The sequence below is a fragment of the Acipenser ruthenus genome, chromosome 7 (assembly GCF_902713425.1).
Source record: "Acipenser ruthenus chromosome 7, fAciRut3.2 maternal haplotype, whole genome shotgun sequence".
NCBI classification, from domain to species: domain Eukaryota; kingdom Metazoa; phylum Chordata; class Actinopteri; order Acipenseriformes; family Acipenseridae; genus Acipenser; species Acipenser ruthenus.
Window position 1 is genome coordinate 60,412,957 of NC_081195.1, and position 14,215 is coordinate 60,427,171.

Below are 14,215 nucleotides of genomic sequence, written 5' to 3' on the forward strand. Positions count from 1 at the left end.
GCCTGAAATGTTAAAATGTTCACTTGCATTTTTTCCAGGTGACAAATGATAGTGATACATTTGTGTACTTTTAAAGAATATCGATACAGATCTTTTTTCTTTTTTTCTATCCTATTTTAAATGACCATTTCGAATGTCATCTCACAGTTGCAAACCACTTCATAATCAGGATATCCAAATGCAATTCAAGTATTAGTTTTTTTTTTCATTAATTAGGCAGGTCAACAGCTGTTCATATACTACCTACATTGGTGATAAAGCTCTACTGTATCTTCTGGGGCATATGGCACGATTTTACATGTTATCGTAAAGACGAACATGCAAATATATGAGTAGTACTGTAAATCAGGAAGGATAGTGCTGATTGTTTCAGCACAAAACTCAAAAGACAGCATGAACAGAACCCACAAATTAATTGTTAAAATAATGATTTGTCGGGTGCCAGTGAAGTCATAATATTAAAAAAGAATTAGCAACATCTAAGTGGGGCTAAATTGAATTTCATGACATTGTTCTGGTAATAAAGCGGTTTTGTTTTTGCATACCGGGGTTCCTTGTACCATAGAAACAGGATTGTCCTCACTGAAGTAGTACATCTAAAAATATCGACTACCCAAATAGAAACAAGTAGAAAGGCTAAAACAGCAAATGAAGTGAATTTATGATGTTTTAAATTAAGGTAAGGTGTTAAGGGCGATTGTACAGTAGACTGTTGATAATTGGAGTTGTATGCCTTGCAGAGAAGTTAAATATACATGTTGGTGTTGATGAAACGTAAGCTGTTTTGTATTCAAAATACCTAGACACTAGAAACACTTTGTGAGGAAGCATTTAGTATATTCTTTAGTGCATGTTATCGAGAGAATCAGAATCAGGGAATATGGAGGAACCTTTCTGTCTGACTTACATTTTTACATGTACTTATCATGGATGTAGGTTGTGGTTATCTACTTTATTATTATTTATTTCTTAGCCTACGCCCTTATCCAGGGCGACTTACAATTGTTACCAGATATCACGTTATTTTTTACACACAATTACCCATTTATACAGTTGGGTTTTTATTGGAGCAATCTAGGTAAAGTACCTTGCTTAAGGATACAGCAGCAGTGTCCACACCGGGGATTGAACCCACGACCCTCCAGTCAAGGGTCCAGATCCCTAACCACTACTCCACACTGCTGCCCACATGATACTGATGTCTGTGATTTAGCAAGGTTCTTGTAGAAATGTTAACTGCTTGAGTGTTGCATTGTTTGTATACAATGTGTATGAATTGAGAGCCCCCCCCGGTTTCATCCTGCCTTCCCTTGTTTATTGCCCTCGCCTACTCTACATTTCAAAAGCTAGAAATGCCAGCATCTTGCTACTGTGATAACAGATTTTACTATGGGCTTCATAAAAAAAATGTCATTGAAATACCGTGCTTTAATTCTGTGTTTCAAGATGCCCACTGAGAACTCCTGTCTTTTGGAGGAGCATGTCACAGCAGGACGTTAAAGGTGGAATGGACATCAATAATCATTTAGTGTTTAATAGTTGTCTGTGCTGTACAGAGGCAGTGTGCAGAAGTAATTCTGATTAGACTTCGTCAATCAGGCTGCATAATCAGCAAATTGATTTAACCAATGTGTTTTGTTATGATCTGTACTAAAAGTTTCCACTAGTTTATAAATGCTTCTCTCTCTCTCTCTCTCTCGCACACATTTTTATTCACATTTAAGTGAGCAAAAATATGGTAGATCATTGAAGAAAAAGAAAATGCAACATTATTTAAAAAAAATCAGTGCAGATACTGCAACGAATTGCAAGATATTGTTTTCAAAAATACAGTGTAGCCTGTAGCCTGCTGTATATGTGACAGTGGATGGAATGGTTCAAAAACAGATAGAGTGTATTTATGTTAATATTGGAGTCACTTTAATTGTACTGCACTACAAATGCAAGAATCCGCAAATCATTGATACGAAATGATTTTGCGAAGATATTAGAGTAGATCATTAAGACCTGTGACCATTGTCGTCCCTGGCTGACAATATTCTTTGAAGGGGATTATGTTACATTAGCTGTGCTTTTGTGAAGGAGAGTATTATTCTTGAGAATAGCAAAGCGTTTCAAAGGGATAGCACTTGCTATTGTTGCAGGCAGCCACCATAGCTAGCAGATGTCAACAAGTTTTTCATGCCATTCCTTTAAAGGGTAGTAATACTAGTTAGATACTAAAAAACAGACCAATACATAAAAAGTGTCAGAAGGATAGAGTTGCACATAGCATCTGTTCAGGATATTTTAGAAACATATCAGCCAAAACATGAATGGCTAAAACTAAAGAACAGTATCAGTTACTGTGCTACAGCACAGCTATGGTTAAAAATGTTGCCTCGCCCTATAGAATGAACTAATTTTGCTGTATAAAGTTGAATGAAACCTGCTGAATAATGTTACGTTAACATATTGAATTACATACCGCTTTGTAGTTTTCCATATGACAAAAATAAAAAAATGTGACATTTTGAAATCTAACATGAAGAAGTAATGTACTACTATAATGGCTTCCGGTAAACTTTTGCGATATCATTTAGTATTTTCTTTGATTACATGATGTTAAATAAAAGATGTAAACTATGTTCATATAGATGTAACAATGTATATATAACAATGTAGCTACGTCTACAGTATATCCATGTATGTTTTATATATTATTAAAAATATATCATATATTTTGTTTTTATTATGCTATGTTAGTTTTAATATACAACAGGCTTGCATATCTTACATATGGTACATAACAGTTAACAAATTAAAATCTGAAGTGAAAACATTATATATATATATATATATATATATATATATATATATATATATATATATATATATATGTATATATATATATATATATATATATATATATATATATATATATATATATATATATATATGTAAAATATTAAGATGTAAATAAGCAAAGTAAGATTTAAAAAAAAAAAAAAGAATGTTTTTAGCAAATGCTAGGATAATCTGTGTGGATTCTGCTTGCTTGCAAATGATACTGGGAAATGTTTAACCTCCATTGTATGATGACAAAAGCCTGTTTTAATTACACAGTGAAGGGAGGTTCAGGCAAAGTGGGGTGGACTGTTGGGCTGCAAAACATTTTCATAGTCGGCAGCGGTAGAGATCTGATCAGTACCAGTAAACTATTGATTTGCCTTTAAGGATTCCACAGAGAGAGGACTATATCAAAATCAATTTTCTTATTTTCATTTTTATAGAAGGTGGAGGTCAATACAACATCAGGATAAAAGGTATTAAGCAGAACAATTTCACTTGGAAATCTGCTCAACATTTGCTAGCTTTTAACAAGTTTCTGTGTTTTGCAGTTTTCATCTTCATGTTATTTTTAAGATTTTATGGTGTTGTTTTTAGGCTATTATTGGCTGTTTGTCTGTATCAGTGGATTATGTAAGATACAGTAACGTGCATCTGTTTGTCTATCAGTGGATCATGTAAGGTACAGTAACATGCAAAATGTTCTGAAACTGTTTAGCTTTCTGTGTTTATATAGTTTAGAGGTAAGTTTGCATGCTTTATCTTTTACAGTGCTGGTAAGATCCTCTTCAGCCTTCTTGTCCAATTCTTTCAAGGAAGGTTATATATATATATATATATATATATATATATATATATATATATATATATATATATATATATATACTGTGTGTGTGTGTGTATATATATATATATATATATATATATATATATATATATATATATATATATATATATATATATATATATATATATATACACACACATACACACTGTATATATATACACACTGTATATGTGTGCTGTAACTAGCAGTGTCCTACAATGTTTACAGTAAAATATGATTCCTGCCTGAATGTTTACTACATTCTTCCATAGTTTAGCCTTCTGTGCACTCTGCTTCATCAGAAACCAGGCAGTCAGCTGTTCGTTTGTATTACATGAGGTAGTTTTCTCTGCAGGCACAAATGTTTCCTCCCTTCTTGAATCTTTCTGGCATCTCTGTCACTCTGTGTTCTGAACCGCTATTCTCCTGCTGCTACGGTACATGTACCTGCAGGCAGGGGAGGGGAGCGGAGCGGTTGTTATGAACGCATATATACTGTTAGCACTGTTTTAGCCCAGGGAAGCAGAAGAAATATGTAAAGAAAGGAGAAAGGAAGTTATTTGGTGTTTTTATATAACATTTTATAAGTAACACAAAAACAACCTATTTTAAGCATGGGCTTGTGAGGTAACAACCTTCTTATATATGTAAAAATATATATACAGTGCTCCCCCTTTATAAGGCAGCCCTTTATACTGCGGCACAGGTTATAAGGCGGTACGGTCTTGGCTCCCATTTGCCCCATAATGCCACTACACTAACACTAGTATTCTTGTTATAAGGCGGAACACAAACAGCATGGTCTCTTAACTATGACTCCCGACTACAGCATTATAAAGGGGGAGCACTGTGTAGGAGGCTGTATGGTCCAGTTGTTAAAGAAACAGGCTTGTAACCAGGAGGTCCCCGGTTTAAATCCTGGCTCAGCCACTGACTCATTGTGTGACCCTGAGCAAATCACTTAACCTCCTTGTACTCTGTCTTTCGGGTGAGACGTTGTTGTAAGTGACTCTGGAGCTGATGCATAGTTAACACACCCTAGTCTCTGTAAGAGATAAAGGCGTCTGCTAAATAAACAAACAAATAATATATATGTATAGATAGATAGATAGGTTGGTATTTTATCATGCTATTCTTAAACCTTAGATTAACTTCTTGATTTTGGTAAGAACCTTCATAAATGAATAATGTTTTACATCATGGGTGAAGCATTTTTAGCTCTAACTTTCAATAATGTATGCACCCTTCTTCCTTTGGTATCCATAGCAACAGCACAGGTCAGGGGTGTATTTTATTGGAGCACCACAGCAGTTCAAGCGCTCTGTCAGAACAGCTGTTAGTATTTGATTTAAGATTTATGTACCTGCTATTCAAAAAGATAAAAACAAAATTATGGTTGTTCTGTGTTTATTAGCAGTAAGCTTTAAAGGGAATAATAGGCCTATATATGCAAAATGGAAAGTATTTTGTCGTTTATAATACAGTATATAATTAAGAAATACATGTACATGAATCTGTGTTGAACAACAAAGTTCAATATAATTTATGCATATCATTTTTAATTTTATATTTTTACATTTTAACATTTCTGTTCAGTTACGACAATATAGAATACATATGTAAAATAGATTGGTAGAACCTGGGTGCCAGATTAAAAAAAAAAAAAAACTTCTAGGCACTGTAGCAGACTACTAAATCCAGTTTGCCATTATACTTACTTTTAAAGTCAAGAATGCATTTAGGAGACTAACACGCACCGTTATAGAGGTTGTGGTGTTATTTTAATGTTTTAATTTACGGCAGTATTTAGCTCCACCACTGTTAAGAACAATTGAATATAAAAAAAGAGCTGAGATGCTTTCTGCAAAAATATGCAGTTCTGTTCTGATATACTGTGCTGCCACTTCATAACGCTGTAATCGGGAGCCATAGTTAAGAGACTGCTGTTTGTGTTCCACTTTATAAGGAGAATACTAGTGTTAGTGTAATGGCATTATGAAGGCAAATGGGCACTGTATGTGCACAGTAGATTTGAGAAACAAGTCGAAATAAGATGGCTAAAATGTGTTTTAATGCTAAATGCTAGAAGTGCTTTGTGAAACTGACTCCTGTCTATAAACAGTGTGTGTATGGTGGACCTGGGCAGGATTCTGTTATATCCCTACACCTCAGATGTGCAGTAAAATACATTAATTAAAAGCAACAATCACTTTTCTTTTTCAACTGTAAAGGGTGGGTACTCCACTTAAGATCCAAGGAGTACTTACTAAAGAGGTAATTCTACCCATTATAACTGTTCTACAATACAGTGGACATCTCCTGAGATCATTCATCTCATTCTGAGTTCCTGGTCTGTCTCTGTGTGTTGTTTTAAAAATAAATGAATGAAAAACTGTTTTCTTGGCATTGTGCATTGTGGTGGTGCATTGGTCAGTGGCTGTTGTAGGTCTTTGGAATGTTTTTAAATACTTTTTTTTTTTTTTTCTTTCTGTCCAGCACAAAAAGCCCAAAAGGTCATTGAACAACACAACACCCAGCTATGCAGCTCTCCAGCAGTCAGACAAAAGACAAACCGCTATTTTATTATACAGTACAAGACAGCATGTGATATTTGGTAATTTTCTTAATGCAATTATTTGCTATTTATTCATTTTCTGTAAAACACACCCACACCAGTGAACGCCGGCAGGGTTAATTATGTCGGAATGCAAAGCGTTCGGGTGCAAAAATAACAAAAGGAAAAACAGTAACAAAAAGCATTTTTGTGTGCCAAAGCCTTTAAAGCAACAAAGGGCGGCCATAACAAAACAATGGCTACATAATATAGGAACAGGACATGTGCTCAATAGAATACTATCTGTGACTATAGAGCGTGACGGAAGAGAGCTCCAGTACGTTCAATGTTAATTTGTTATAATGGTTTTTATACGATATACTGCTCAAGGAGAGGCTGAAAATGCGTCAGAAGATTTAGTTAACATGTTTTCTATTGAAATGGTTATATATTAATTTGCATTACAGTTCCCCTTTAAGGTTCGGAAGATCTCTTAAAACTAATTTAACATTGGAACTGTTTATAGATATACCAGACAGCAGCTAACCTGAAACCATTCATATGTATTTGATTTTCTTTTTCAGTATGGCTATCCTCAAGTTACAGTATGTTAGCTTTAAACAGGTGGGTGGTATGTATGTATCCAGTACTTACACACAGTATACTTACACATTTTCTGGGTCATACATTCACAAAAAAATGGGATCGAATCCCCTTTATGTATACTCTGGTGCAACAGCCCAGCAAGGGTGACTATAAGGTCAGAATGTGAATGGAAAATAATGATTGACTGATCTGGCAATTTAAAATGCAGTCAGGCATGCATCTTTTGTTTGTGTTGTATTCTGAAACTGGTTCAGATTTGTGCACTAGCAGGGGTTCCTCCTTTTTGCATCTGACTTTTTTTTTTAGCAGTTTCTCAAAAAGGTATTCATTTATACCAAGTTTTTTTTTTTTATGTAAACCAACTTTGATAGTAAATAAATAGTTTATGTAACTGTGTTATTCAATACATAATCGAGAATGCCTATGTCTATGCACCTATTCAAGAATAGCTGCCTGTTGGAGCTTTGTTGATGTTTGGTTTTTTTGGGTCACTGTATGTTGTAACATACTTATAACACAGAATTGACTTGGGCATTAGTTTTTCCTTGACTCATGCTGGGGTTAAAAAAAAACAGTTTTAGTGGGTAGGGAACTGTAAGCTGCAAATGTGTCTTTGAAGTAATCTGATAAGATATGTTTAAAGATTTGTATTGGTGCTTTTGGTTCTTCTTGGGAACAGAAAAAGAGGGTATCATAATGTTAATCAACATTCGATTTTTCTCAGCATTACCACAGAATTTTAATAACATTTTTCAGGATGAGAACATTGCCAAAAATGTGTACAAGAGAAGAAATGCTTCTTTAGATGTCTTTGATATTCAAACAAGGCATTCTCCATTTTGTGAATAGGCCGCAAACTAAAACAAGCTAGATATTATACTCAGTTTGATTTAAGAAAAAAAAAATGGAGTTCTAAACTGTTTTTCAGATTCTTTAGAAAATGATGCACGCCACACAATTCTAACAGTATAGTATCCTTTTTAAAATTGATTGCAGTGAAATTATTTAATATCCGTATATACTGTACAGTACCACAACACATTGTTATATCTTGAAAGTGCACACTTGAGCACTTTCTAGATGTTTGCAGCACATTTAAATAGCACAGTGTTCTGAATGTAAATGATGCAGAGATACTGTATGCTCTGTGTGTAGATTTTCTGACTCCTGAAGTACTCTCATTAATACAGTTCTGAAGACAGCTGTAAAGAGACTTGGTGATAAAGCTATACTTGCAGCAGGCTGGATCTTAAGTGAATATACAATTGTAGTGGCTACTGTAGATGTGTTGTCTGATAAAATTATAACCATACCATTAATGTTCATTATTTACTCTTTGATGACATGTTTTCTTTTTACTCCAGTGTTGCGTAAAAGGTGTTAACAGTTATAAAATGACACATTTTAGGAGTTGAATAGAACCAATAATTTTTTTTAATTATTTTTATCAAACCGTCTCCAACATGTCCTATTGAAACAAATATAGATATCATGTAAATACAATAATACATTAAAAGGAAATGTTTAGCTCGGTTTGAGCTCTTTTTCACTCATAGCTTCTGTAGGTAAGCATCCCTCAGGGGAAATTTTATTGATGAAATTATGTTTATCTTGGAAGAGAAAGTTCCATTCAGATCTCAGTGGTCCCACTGACCAATAATCTGACGACTTGCTGGTAATCCTTTAGATTAGTTATATTTTAAAGAAAGACAAGCTCAGACGAATTTGCAGAGAGCTGAAGGTAATACTGCGCTGGCTTTGTTGAAGTTAATACCTTCTACTCGGATAAGACTAACCTGTATAACCTCTATACGCTGTTTCATTCCATTTACCCTTAGAGATTGGTACCTTCCTGCTTTGCAGTTGTTTTCTATTTTAAATGCCCTATATTCATGAAGTATAAAACACATGCTGTAGTTTGATATGGTTATAGTTGTAATACTTCTATTGTTCTAGTGTGTGTACAGGATGGCAATCCGATTTGTAAACAATACCTGATGAGACACCGAACAATGAGAGACATGACTGAAAGACCATTGAACACTTAAGTAGACCTGTTCCTTCAACATTGGGCCCAATTTTCATTCTGTTGGCACATAGGGAAACCTAATGTCTTGCTAGTTTTTATAACAATTACATTTTTCTGTGTCAGAAATATTAAGGCACACTATGCTGTTGTGCAAACCTGAGCAAAAACCAGTTTCACTAAAGATGTCAAATAAAGCAAATACATAAAAAAACAAAGTACTGTATTAAGAGGTGTTTGTCGTACCTTAATAACATTTAACTTTTTAAAGTGTGGAGTAGTGGGCAGCAGTGTGGAGTAGTGGTTAGGGCTCTGGACTCTTGACCGGAGGGTCGTGGGTTCAGTCCCTGGTAGGGGACACTGCTGCTGTACCTTTGAGCAAATTACTTTACCTAGATTGCTCCAATAAAAACCCAACTGTATAAATGGGTAATTGTATGTAAAAATAATGTGATATCTTGTAACAATTGTAAGTCGCCGTGGATAAGGGCGTCTGCTAAGAAATTAATAATAATAAACAGCATAGTGTATACTATCTGTTTATTAAATGTGCTTCAGAGGTTTTATATTGTAGTTTAAAACTGGGGAGAAGGTAATCTTTAGCTCTTTAACAAGATAAGCATTACTTGGAATTTACGTAAAGAGGTATGTGATGGTAAAAGCCAGTGTTTCATTTTTTACATGGGATACCCTGTTTAAATTATAGCTGTTCTTTGAATGTTGTTGTGTAGAGCAGCAGTAGAATTCTCATTGCAAACATTTTTTCTTTTTGCATTTACTATTATATATTTTTTTCCTATCTTATCACTGATTTCTATGGAGCTATTATGGGTTTGTATGGCACACTATCTCCTACCATGTCTTTTGCACTTGTTTTTCGTTGCATGATCAATAATGTTACATAGCTTGTGAAATTAGCTATTGTATTTCTATTGCTCAGTTTAAATCTGGTATCTTGAATTTGTACTAAAATTATCATATTAAACTAAGTTTGAATCCACATACAATTTCCATATATATATATATATATATATATATATATATATATATATATATATATATATATATTTTTTTTTTTGTAGAGCGCTGCCAATGAGTTTTTACAAAGTTGTTTGAGTTAAAGTGAACCCAGTGGGAAAACAAAGTGTTCTACTGAAATTAATGACACAAGCTGATTGTGGAGCATGCTGACGGATTCAGAGCACTGTGGCGTGACATACGATTGATCTTGATTTACACTGCAGTGTGCCCTTTTTGAGAAGCTCGATGCTATTCATTCTGAATGTATTGCCATTTATGTTTCTACTCCAACACAGAGAAATGGAAATCAAAATGAACCAGTGCCTAACCTCTTATTACAACCTTCTATTGTTATAACAAGTTCATGAAATTCCACCTGTTCTATGTATTTGTTTTGAATGCCCTTAGCTCCTGTAGTTCTGCTATTGTTTCCAGCAGCTTCCTAGATATTGCCCTTGTTAAATACTAAGACATACATATGTCTGTTATTATCATGTTATTAAAACAGAGATGGGTTATCTGTTAATGTTATATATATATATATATATATATATATATATATATATATATATATATATATATATATATATATATATATATGGGGTACACTGCATTCATCAGTGGATGTTTTAATATGTTATTTGCATGTGGCGCCAAATGATAATAATACTAAAATAATAAAAGTATGTTCAAGGCTATGTGTGGTTCAAACAGTTTATTGATTTCTGTATAGTATAAATGCACCAATTTTTTTTTTATTGATGATACCATTTTGTATTTAAAAAACACATTCATAATGTGTACATTTTTGACAGTTGACCAATTTTGATATAAATGGCAGTTTTGATTTCATCCACAAGCCTTTTCATTAAAGGCATGCAAAATGAGTCTATCAGAGATACAAAGAAGACAAAGTGAGCAGAATATGAAAGGGAATGTAGAAATGCCTACTGGAGTTATAGTAGTAGTTTTAGTTGTGCAAAGAAAGCCAACAGAACAATGAGAGGTTTTCAGAGCTCTGAACCCCAAAGAGCCACTTTGATAACATTTCCTGGCTCGCAGATATTGCAATTCAGTTCATTGAGACCTGAAAGCTCAATGTGGTGGGAGCTATGGACCTCCTCTGCTTTGACCCTTCAGAGGCGCAGGTGGAGCTGAGACTGAACGACAATTGTAAAGGAGGAGAGCTGTTTTGTGAAGTTAATGAATGCAAAAGAAGGTGGAGCTTTTTCTTAACAAACAATATGTGGTCTTAGGGAATATTTTCTCAACAGGACCTTGTCATTGGTAAATTACCAGTCACTTGTAAAGATTTGTTCAAAGCAGTAACTATAAAGAGAACATTATGTCCAATATTTGTGTTTATATAGATAGAAATATAACGGTTGTGCTTATTTTATTAATGGTTAGTGGTAATGTGTTTTTTTTTTTTTTGCCTGTGTTTGTAATTTACTGCAGATCCACGATTGTCCTGGATCAGCTTGTTCACTTCTATATTTTTTAGTTCTCATTACAGGGGTGGTCCTTTCTTAACCCTTTCACTGGCTCTTCCCCTATTTCTTTCCATTGGGTACCATAGAACCTTTGTGTCATGGTTTCCAGTATCAGGGGTGATCTTTCTGCCTTTTACTTGCTTTAGGCCTTGGCATGGCCTTAACAAATTGATGATGAAATGAACTTCTTTATGCCAGTGGGTTTTAGTCCTCCCAGCCTAAACCAGCACGACCAGGAGTCAATCCAGCAAACCCCTGATTGTATAACTTGATCTGCACTCTAGTCTGGTGGTGCCTTTACAGAATTAGTCACTTGGGGGAACATTTTTATCTTTAAAAAGAAACATTTTGAATTAGGTCGAGGAGGAACAACGTTATACATACAGTATCTGTATATTAAGCAGCTATTTGGAGTTTTGACATATTTTCCCACAGTAGTTTTTAATGTGTTTTGTTTTGGCAGCTGAAAAGATATCGCTGCCAAGTTGAAACTAGATGTACCTGAATAGCACTCTTTTGAAAGCCTTCCAGAAGGTTTCAGAATAATTAAAAAGTAGTATTCTTATACAGCAACATGACGCAGTAATACCAATAAAAAACGGATTCAATGTGCACATATAAAGGAAAAATGTGTTTCCATCTACCAGTTTTAATATTCCCAGTACGATAAGCTATTAGCAGATTGTAAAACCTATGATATACCCTCTGATATAACTAGAACACAGCTAGTTGATGGTTGCATGCAGTGTGTTCAGCTGAACATAGCAGCACAATGCAACAATACAGCTGGCGTTCGCTTGAATAGGCTGCTGACAATGCGCAGTTCGTAAAGCCCAGGAAAGCGAATGAGAGAATGGTTATTGATTCGGGACAGTGCTGGAATGACAGCACTGTGAATAGGTAGACATTTACTAATAAAAGGGCTGATGTAATTTATTTTTACAGAGATGATATAAGAACTAGAGGAGTTAGGGTATTACAGTAAAGCTGTTAGTTGTGCTTTCAAAAGTTGTCACCCCAGATAAGTGCTGTTTTAATGCATTTTTCAATAGGAAGTCTTTTGTTCAGCATAGTTTCTCATCACAAAACCAAATAACAGGGCAAGTTTACTATTCTAGTTTGTGTGCTTGTCCCTGAGCTGTACAGGAAGGTCTGTGGATTATCTCCAGATTAAAAAAAAATAAATCATTATGGTTGAATAAGATATGAGTCTATAATTCAGTTTTGAATACATAATGCCAGCAACACAAAAAACAAATCTAACGCAAAGAGATCAAACCAAACATCTAATGTCATTTACATGATTCACACAAAATTTCTTTGGCTCCAGATCGTTTGATTAACTGATCAAGTGATACTGGCTTATCTTTAAATAAAGGCTAATTTGCTAGTCCATAAACAATGTCCTGTCTCTGGCATTTGTGTTATTTTAATGCAGACTGTTTGTCAGTTTTGGTGGCTAGAAAGCCAGATGCTGCACATAAGGGTTAATTTGTATCTGTTTTGTACCATCATTCTGTATCCAGTAATTTAAACTTTTCAAGCCAAGCTTAAAAATATAATATCATGTCTGAGCTTTTTCCCCTGACTGGCTTTTAATGTCAGTGCTGCATCATGCCACCAGTATTGACAATAAGATGCTGGGCAGCTTCCACGATTTGAATCTCCTTTCTCTAGCTGCAGTATCCTGTTGATTGGACTGGAGCTCTCCATTGAGGTTTAGATCTCAAGGCCTTTGGCAGTCTTTGCATAGCATTTATTACAAATGGAAAAGGACCGAAGCTATAGAGTTTAACTGAACATTAGTTGATGACAACCCCACATTATTCTAGCATTTATTGAGATAAATTGCTTTTGAGATCTACCTGGTTAGACCTTGCAGCCTTTGACATTAAACGTCTAGTTAAGGTGTTGCCATTTTGGAAGGTACCAAACATGTACAGTAGTACTGCAGGTATGTTTAAACAGATCTACCTGTGTGGAAGCAGGTATGAGATATGTGACTAGAACACTGTGGGTAATAGGAAAGTATTGTTCCTTTCCTTAGCTCGGAACTCGGTTGGCACTTTCCAAAATGTGTTTATTTCATTGCTGTACCTCCAGATAAGACCCCCTTTTTGTAAAAAAAAATTATTAAATAAAAAAAAATAACACTTGAGAGCTTGAGTAGATGAGGATGCATAGCTACAAAATTACAATATGTATTTCTAAAGACATTATATAATTAGCTTGAAGGCAGAGTGGGCATTACCATCTACATAGAATTTCTGTTATACCACACATGAACTTAAGCCCCTAATCTGCCTGAGGCATATTGAATAGTTACATATAAAATAGGAATTATTAAAGATTTAGGAAATCCAAATACATTATTTCTGAGCTCATTTTAAAATAGTATGCAAATAAACTACCTGTACTTCTAGGAAAGATTCTCGGGAGGCCTCTGACTTTGTCAGTGCAGTAAGATGCTTTGCACAGCTGCTTTACTGCACTACATTTATTAAGGTCTCGGTAACTCACAGTGTTGACATGATGAATAAGGTTTAGTATTTACTCTTCACATTTTTCCTTTTAAAAATGATCCCATGCAGTTGCAAAATCTTCTGACTTGTTCTATAAATTATAGGAAAGTACAACCAGTTCTACAGTTACCACATGTGGTTTATTTTTAATAGAATCTTACCTGTAATGACTGTAGTTTATTTAGGTGTTAATAATAATGTGTTCTGTTTTGAGTCCTGTTTGGCATAGTATTTTACGCCAAGCATTTTCACAGGTTTTACATGTAGTGTTTTAAAAAGGGTAGGTTGTTATCATGGGATCCCTGGCAAAATTTGTGAGGGTTTGTGATGCAGCAAAGC

General features: G+C 34.6%; 1 protein-coding gene across 26 annotated transcripts in view; it reads left to right on the plus strand.

The window, feature by feature from the left end:
- The window catches only part of LOC117415093 (neuronal cell adhesion molecule-like), an 88,609-nt gene that overhangs the window by 30,428 nt on the left and 43,966 nt on the right, over positions 1-14,215 (plus strand). The window contains exon 1 of one of the 26 annotated variants that reach the window (XM_059027464.1): positions 3,161-3,305. The exons of the other annotated variants lie outside the window; for them this stretch is intronic. The gene's annotated coding sequence lies outside the window, so the exon portion shown is untranslated. Of the gene's footprint in view, positions 1-3,160; positions 3,306-14,215 lie in introns of those variants that run through there. 26 annotated transcript variants of the gene reach the window in all.